A 7,420-nucleotide genomic window follows, 5' to 3' on the forward strand; every position below is an offset into this window, starting at 1 on the left:
GTACTCCTAAGTCCTTCTCCAAGTTTGATGTCCCCAACTGTATCCCATTTATTTTGTATGGTGCTAGACCATTAGTACGTCCAAAATGCATGACCTTACATTTGTCAACATTGAATTTCATCTGCCATGTATGTGCCCATATAGCCATCCTATCCAGATCCTGTTGCAATATGACACTATCTTCCTGAGAGTTGATGATTCTGCACAATTTTGTATCATCTGCAAAAATAGCAACATTGCTCACTACTGCATCTACTAGGTCATTAATAAATAAATTGAAGAGCACTGGACCCAGAACAGACCCCTGTGGGACCCCACTGCTAACAGTCTCCCATTTTGAGTACGATCCATTGACCACAACTCTTTGTTTTCTGTCCATTAGCCAGTTCCCTATCCATGAACACAGACTCTTCCCCAGTCCTTGCATCCTCAACTTTTGCACCAGACTTTTGTGGGGAACAGTGTCGAAGGCCTTTGCAAAGTCCAAGTATATCACACCTACAGCATTCCCAATATCCATATTAGCATTCACTACCTCATAAAAGCTGAGCATGTTAGTCAAACAGGACCTGTCTTTAGTAAACCCATGTTGATGCTGAGAAATAAGATTATTTTCTACTATGAAGTCATGTATAGTATCTCTTAGTAACCCCTCAAATAGTTTGCATACAACTGATGTTAAACTTACAGGTCTATAATTTCCTGGATCAGATTTTTTGCCCTTCTTAAATAATGGGAAAACGTGGGCTGTACGCCAATCCACTGGGACTCTGCCAGTTGCAAGAGAGTCACAAAAGATAAGATAAAGGGGTTTATCTATAACTGAACTTAATTCCCTTAGGACCCGAGGATGCATGCCATCCGGGCCAGGTGCCTTGTCTATTTTTAATTTATTTAGTCTTGCCTTCACTTCTTCCTGCGTTAAGTATTTAATATTACAGTTAGAAGATTGAGACTCTTCTGCCTCTGTAGTTTGCAACAGTGCTGTTTCTTTTGTGAAGACAGAAGCAAAGAAAGCATTTAATAACTCTGCCTTACCTTGGTCATCCACCATTGAGTTCCCATCCTCATCCTTTAGGAGTCCTATACAGTCAACCTTTCTTTTTTTAGAGTTAATGTACTTGTAAAACTTTTTTGGGTTAGATTTGATATCCTTAGCGATTTGTTTTTCAGCTTCAATCTTTGCCTGCCTAATTTCTTTTTTACAATTTTTATTGCACTCCTTATAATTGCTTAGTGCAGCCTCGGTCCCCTCCTGTTTTAAGACCTTATAGGCATTCTTTTTCCTCTTCATTTTATCTTTAACCTTTCTATTCATCCATAGAGGCCTTCTTTTATTCCTAGACATTTTGTTTCCATATGGGATATACATACTACAGTATTGATTGAGTATAAGTTTAAAAGCTTGCCATTTCCCTTCGGTGTCTTCCCCTTGTAGTACATTATCCCAGTTCACCAAACTTAGTGCCTGCCTAATTTGAGTGAACTTTGCTTTTCTAAAATTCATAGTTTTAGTGGTCCCGCTGCCCCGTGGCCTATCAGTCACCAGATCAAACGTTATCATGTTGTGATCACTATTTCCCAAATGTTCTTGAACCTGCACATTTGATACATTATCTGGTCTATTAGAAATGATCAGATCCAGTAACGCATGCCCCCTAGTTGGTTCAGTTACCATTTGAGTCAAGTAATTGTCCTGTAGTGCTGCCAGAAATCTGCTGCTTTTACCAGAATGGGTAGCCTCAATACTCCAGTCAATGTCTGGAAAGTTGAAGTCGCCTATAATTATGACCTCATTTTTACCTGCAGCTTTTTCAATCTGCTGTAGTAATCGCAGTTCTGCAGCTTCATTAATAAGAGGTGGCCTGTAGCATACCCCAATAAGCAATTGGCAACTTTTATTTCCACCATGAATATTAACCCAAACGGACTCCACATCTTCGCAATCTTCCTCCATCTCATCGTTGAGGACAGCTGTAAGAGAATTCTTAACAAAGAGACAAACCCCTCCCAAGTGCAGTGTTTACATCTGTTCTCTACCCTAAACACCCACTAATTACCCATCAATCACCCCCTATCACCACCTGTCACTGTTACCCATCAGATCAGACCCTAATATGCCCCTTGCGGGCACCCAATCACCCGCCTACACGCTCAGATTGCCCTCAGACCCCCCCTTATCAATTCGCCAGTGCATTATTTACATCTGTTTTTCCCTGTAATAACCCACTGATCACCTGTCAATCACCCATCAATCACCCCCTGTCACTGCCACCCATCAATCACCCCCTGTCACTGCCACCCATCAATCAGCCCCTAACCTGCCCCTTGCGGGCAATCTGATCACCCACCCACACCAATAGATCGCCCGCAGATCTGACGTCAGATCACCTCCCAAATGCATTGTTTACATCTGTTCTCTACCCTAAACACCCACTAATTACCCATCAATCGCCCCCTGTCACTGCTACCCATCAGATTAGACCCCTATCTGCCCCTAGGGCACTCAATCACCCGCCCACACCCTCAGAATGCCCTCAGACCCCAGCCCTGATCACCTCGCCAGTGCATTGCTTGCATCTATTCCCCCCTCTAATCACACCTTGAGACACCCATCAATCACCTGCTGTCACCCCCTAGCACACCTACCCATCAGATCAGGCCCTAATTTGCCCCGTGTGAGCTCCTGATCACTCGGCCAAACCCTCAGATCCCCCTCAGACCCCCTTCCGATCACCTCCCCAGTGCATTGATTGCATCTATTTTCCCCTCTAACCACCCCCTGAGACACCCATCAATCACCTCCTGTCACACCCCCCCCCCCCCAGCACTCAACATGCAACCTGTCATCTAAAAGGCCACCCTGCTTACGACCGGTTCCACAAAATTCGCCCCCTCATAGACCACCTGTCAACAAAATTTGCAGATGCTTATACCCCTGAACAGTCATTTTGAGACATTTGGTTTCCAGACTACTCATGGTTTGGGCCCGTAAAATGCCAGGGCGTTATAGGAACCCCACAAGTGATCCAATTTTAGAAAAAAGACACCCCAGGGTATTCTGTTAGGTGTATGACGAGTTCATAGATTTTATTTTTTGTCAAAAGTTAGCGGAAATTGATTTTTATTATTATTTTTTTTCCCAAAGTGTCATTTTTCATTAACTTGTGACAAAAAATAAAATCTTCTATGAACTCGCCATACACCTAACGGAATACCGTGGGGTGTCTTCTTTCTAAAATGGGGTCACTTGTGGGGTTCCTATACTGCCCTGGCATTTTAGGGGCCCTAAACCGTGAGGAGTAGTCTTGAAACAAAAATGACCTGTGAAATCCTAATTGGACTTTGGGCCCCTTAGCGCAGTTAGGGTGCAAAAAAAGTGCCACACATGTGGTATCGCCGTACTCAGGAGAAGTAGTATAATGTGTTTTGGGGTGTATTTTTACACATACCCATGCTGGGTGGGAGAAATATCTCTGTAAATGGACAATTGTGTGTAAAAAAAAAATAAAAAATCAAACAATTGTCATTTACAGAGATATTTCTCCCACCCAGCATGGGTATGTGTAAAAATACACCCCAAAACACATTATACTACTTCTCCTGAGTACGGCAATACCACGTGTGGCACTTTTTTGCAGCCTAACTGCGCTTAGGGGCCCAAAGTCCAATGAGCACCTTTAGGCTTTACAGGGGTGCTTACAAATTAGCACCCCCCAAAATGCCAGGACAGTAAACACACCCCACAAATGACCCCATTTTGGAAAGTAGACACTTCAAGGTATTCAGAGAGGGGCATGGTGAGTCCGTGGCAGATTTCATTGTTTTTTTTTTGTCACAAGTTAGCAGAAATGGAAACTTTTTTTTTTTCTTGTCACAAACTGTCATTTTCCGCTAACTTGTGACAAAAAATAATATCTTCTATGAACTCACTATGCCTCTCAGTGAATACTTTGGGATGTCTTCTTTCCAAAATGGGGTCATTTGGGGGGTATATATACTATCCTGGAATTCTAGCCCCTCATGAAACATGACAGGTGGTCAGAAAAGTCATAGATGCTACAAAATGGGAAAATTCACTTTTTGCACCATAGTTTGTAAACGCTATAACTTTTACCCAAACCAATAAATATAGGCTGAATGGTTTTTTTTTTTATCAAAAACATGTTTGTCCACATTTTTTGTGCTGCATGTATACAGAAATTTTACTTTATTTGAAAAATGTCAGCACAGAAAGTTAAAAAAATCATTTTTTTGACAAAATTCATGTCTTTTTTGTTGAATATAATGAAAAGTAAAAATCGCAGCAGCAATCAAATAGCACCAAAAGAAATCTGTATTAGTGACAAGAAAAGGAGCCAAAATTCATTTAGGTGGTAGGTTGTATGAGCGAGCAATAAACCGTGAAAGCTGCAGTGGTCTGAATGGAAAAAAAGGGTCTGGTCCTTAAAGGGGAACTGAAGAGAGAGGTATATGGAGGCTGTCATGTTTATTTCCTTTTAATCAATACCAGTTGCCTGGCAGCCCTGCTGGTCTATTTCTCTGCAGTAGTATCTGATTAAAACCAGAAACAAGCATGCAGCTAGTCTTATCAGATCAGACTTATAAGTCTGAACCACTGAAACACCCGATCTGCTGCATGCTTGTTCAGGGGCTATGGCTAATAGTATTAGAGGCAGAGGATCAGCAGGGCTGCCAGGCAACTGGTATTGTCTAAAAGGAAATAAACATGACAGTCTCCATATACCTCTCTCTTCAGTTCCCCTTTAAAGAGAACCTGTACTGAGTAAAAATATTTAAAATAAACACATGAGGTAACTTCAAATGAACATTGCATAGTTACCTTGCCATCAGTTCCTCTCAGAAGCTCACCATTTTCTTCTGACAATGATCCCTTCCAGTTCTGACAATATTTTGTCAGATCTGAAATATATCAGTTGCTGTCAGTAAAATATCAGTTGCTGTCAGTTATAGCTGAGAGGACAACTGATGTACCAGGTAATGTCTATGTTTTCCTATGGCTCAAGTGGGCGATGTTACAGTTTAACTGTGTGCTGACCAGAAAGCTGTTATGGGTAATGGCTATTTTCAAAATGGAGGACGGAAAATTCCATTGATCACAGTGAACAAACAGGACGCGGGACAGGAAAAAGACACTGAGGAGTAGACTACATGGAAGGTAAGTATGACTTGTGTATGCTTATTTTGACTTTTATTTTCAGTTCAGGTTTTCTTTAAGGGGGGTAAAGCCTGCAGTCCTCAAGTGGTTAATGCTGCTTTATAAATGGGCTTCTAAGTTTTCACTTCCTACAACTGATTTGCCATTGCACTCAATGGTAAAATATTAATGGTCCCTCATGGGTTCCAATCTGCATTAGCTTAGCAATTTACTTTTAATCAATTCCCTCTGGAATTGTCTCCAATCCCACTGGAATTAAGTTATTAACTGAAAGAGGAATGTGCATCATACTTGCCTCAGTGAAAATCACTTCATTACTTTTGAAGGGAAAAGTGCCTTATACTAGCCTTATTGGAGCTAATTCAAAGGAAATGTGCTGTATACACACCTCAGTTGGAGCAAAGTTGAGTTGGCAATACACCATAGAATTTTTATTGTATATTATCGCTTTCATGTTGTATGAGAGCCTACCTAAACAATCTGTTCAAAGTATTCTGTTGGCCCTTATACGAAATAGATGTAGTACAATTGTACAACCACGATTGTATTGGTGCATGGCCAACCTCACACTTGTATAAGGAAAACTGTGTCCTTCATAATCGCCTTAATATGCTAGATCTTCTTTGTCTTTGTGCTTTATGCCTGCGTGTGCTAAACTATTACAGGGGAAGCTCAACATATTAGAATATTGTGCAAAAGTTCATTTTTTTCAGTAGTTCAACTTAAAAGGTGAAACTAAAATATGAAAAAGATTAATTACATGCAAAGTGAGATATTTCAAGCCTTTATTTAATAACCGGAAGTCTCTGGCCCCCTTAAGGAGCGGATACTTCTGGGTGAAAAAACGGGACTCACTGACATGGCTCACAGTGAGGAGCCAATAAAATCTGCTCCTGACCGACTCACGGAGCTCTGCTGTCATAGCGACGGCAGAGCAAGTGGGCTGCAGCGGCGGGAGAGCGGCACGATTGGCAGAAGTGTGCGGCAAGGTAATCTGCAACCTGGCAAGGATAACAGTCCCAAACACGGTGTAGATTTAATTTAGCCCAGTTCGGAAGTGGTTAAAATTGTGATGATTATGGCTTACAGTTTATGAAAACCCCAAAATCTCAGACCATTAGACTATAGTAAAAGTGTTCAATGTTCTAGGCTCAAAGTGGCAGATTCTAATTGGCTAAATAATCCAAAACACCAGCACAGGGTTCCTATTTCATATATTAGTTTCACCATTTAAGTTGAATTACTGAAATAAATGAACTTTTGCACGATATTCTAATTTTTCAAGTGTCACTCACCTGTATTTCATACAACATAAGTTTGTCAAATCTACCGTGAGACTGTCCTATAAAGCAATGTCCTATGCCCATTTAACTCATTGAAAGTCTGTTATAAATAGAGAGTGGTAATGAATATTAAAGATTTTCTGTTCATCAAGTCACTAAGAAAATGTCATACAAGGAACTGTTAAAGGATATTAAAGTTGATGTGCTTATTTTTGCTATTATCAAAGATGAGACTGCCCTGTAGAATTTGCCCATTTCTTTTCATCCCAGAGTAATTTTAATTCTTTGATTGTCAGTTATCAAATGCTAATAAACAATTTTCATATGGTGAACTGGTAATGGATTTTAAACTTGTTACATTCCTATAAAATGTAAGAGACTGTCATGTAGAGAATTGTTAAAGTATATTAAGGTGCTATGATTTAGGACTAGGGATGGTGAACAAGATACAGATCATTTTGAGTTGATGCAGGATTGTGTCAATTCTTTGGTCCATTTTCAAGCTGAATACATTGGCACAATTTCTTCTCTCTTTTGCGTCATCTGACTGGCCCTCTTTAAAGCTTGTATACAGTTGTATAGAGAACAGCTAAAGTTGCTGTGTTAATTTCTGCTATTGTGGATCATTACACACAGACACATGGAGAACTGTTGGTAACAAAGTCAAGTTGGTTCTCATCTGGAACCTTATTTCATTGCAAATGCAAAACAAAAAATGGATATAAAGCATATAAATGTGGACCCTGAAATTGTTGAGGCAGTGGCACCCTGACCTCTTTTGACTGCTAAAAGGGCTCCAACTCTTTCCAGTATGTTATCAAGTCCTGTACTTGAATCACTGAGAGGTAGAACGCAGTTGAACAAAAGAGGTGCACCACTGGGGATGTATCCATGTGGCCACTGTGCTGCACGTTCATTGCTAAAGGTACAATTTTTTGCGATACCGCAGGTAATAAGT

The sequence above is a fragment of the Hyperolius riggenbachi genome, chromosome 1, assembly GCF_040937935.1.
Source record: "Hyperolius riggenbachi isolate aHypRig1 chromosome 1, aHypRig1.pri, whole genome shotgun sequence".
Lineage (NCBI taxonomy): Eukaryota > Metazoa > Chordata > Amphibia > Anura > Hyperoliidae > Hyperolius > Hyperolius riggenbachi.